We start from the raw sequence: 1,743 nt of genomic DNA, 5'->3' as shown, positions 1-1,743 counted from the left end.
TAAACTTTTATTATCTTTGCATCCTCATGAGCATTACATGAGCATTCATTATTATATTTGGCTATATTTAGAAAACGAGGAGGAAGTAGAAGTCGAAGAAGCAAGGACTTCACCACCACCACCTCAAGAACATCAGGCAGGCAACTGTTTTTATTTTGATATATGTGGAATAGAGCCTGATTCACCAGTAACACAAGTCAAGCCCCGGTGCATTTGCCACCTCCTTGTTACTTTTAAAATCTTTCTCACTTGCTTGATGCATTAGGTGATAGGAGTTGTGTGCTAAACCAATTCTTGCATTTCCTTCCCTGAGAAATTGATTACCTTCCTTTGATCCCCTGTTTTACAAAAAGGTTTTTCTTATACTTAGCCCTACTCTAGAAAAACAAAATGTTTTGTTTTCACAAAAGATGATGTTGCAAAGTGGGTGGGATGTTTTTCAAAAACAAAACTTGATGGTGGATCCATCATGGCCATGATGGGTTCAACATCGGAAAAGATGTACCTCTGCCAGGTACCAAACTTTGGGTTGAAATGATAAAGCTGAGACCGGGCGGGTGACTTGCACGAGAAGAGAGTCTCGGTGTAGTGTCTCCGTCTGAGTCGATTAAGGACCGTGTCGATGTAGGCTTGATGATCGAGGAACCTTTAACTGGTCACATGCCTCGTCATGGGTAAGCTTTGCCTCGGTCAGACTAATACCAGAATAAGATAACACGCAATGAGAGTGGAGAGATGGTGAGAGTAGCGTGTACCCTCCGTGGCAAGAGGCTGGACGGTGGTGTATCTGTGCTCTCGGTTGGCGTGAACCTGATCTGGTCTTAAGAACCCCGGTGGCGAGTTGACATATGCAAGGGTTAAGTGTTACATATGTCGTGTGATTGGAGATCCTCAGCTGAGTATAATCGATTCGGATCACCGTAACTTCACGGATATGAAGACTTGGTCACTGCCCTACACGTAGCATTCCAGTGAATAAGATGGGTTATTAAGAAATTGGCTAGTATAGGTCAAGTGATTGGACTAGGGTAGAAAGAACTCTAGATACAGGTAACTTTACCTAACCTGACAAGTAAAACTGGATTTTTAAGGATCCACTGTTAGTAAGCATTTCTGCAAACAGAGTCTTTGATTCTTGATAAGCCATACCTTGATTCCCAAAGGCCAGCATTTCCTTGAGAGTCTTTTCCTTTGATGGGAAAGTCTTGTGAAAGTACACTTCGTACTCAGGGCTTTGTCCCATGTTGTTTTAGGTGAAGAAGCAGCAAACTTTTGTTGCTTCTGTTCCAAGGTGGTACCAAAAGAAGAGAATCAAGACTAAAGCTGCGGGAGGAAAGGTCCTCCGTTAAGAAAAAGTTTTACTACTTATTCGGGAGGGGTTTTCCTCCCATGTTATGTAATAATAATACTCAGCACTCATATATTTTGTTCTGGTCTGTAACTATATAACTATATCTTACTTTTCAATAAAGTAAGTTATTGTAGTTGCTTCCGCATTTTCGTACCTCCGAGGTATTGTAATGTCTGCGTGACGGGAAGGTAAGGAATTCAGATACCGAACTTATCAAGTAATCAGGTGCACCTGCAGGGTTGTCCGAAGTCCGTGGGACAAGGACAACTGTAGGTGGGCCTAATGACTTGGGAGGTTTTGTCACAAATGTGGATCCATCTTTCAGGCCAAGAAAACAAAGGCTTCGGAAAATGTCCGATGACAAAGCTGAAGGTGCTCGGAACGAAGTGAAG

This window comes from Zea mays, chromosome 1 (genome assembly GCF_902167145.1).
Source record: "Zea mays cultivar B73 chromosome 1, Zm-B73-REFERENCE-NAM-5.0, whole genome shotgun sequence".
NCBI classification, from domain to species: Eukaryota; Viridiplantae; Streptophyta; class Magnoliopsida; order Poales; family Poaceae; genus Zea; species Zea mays.
This window is presented reverse-complemented; position numbering follows the sequence as displayed.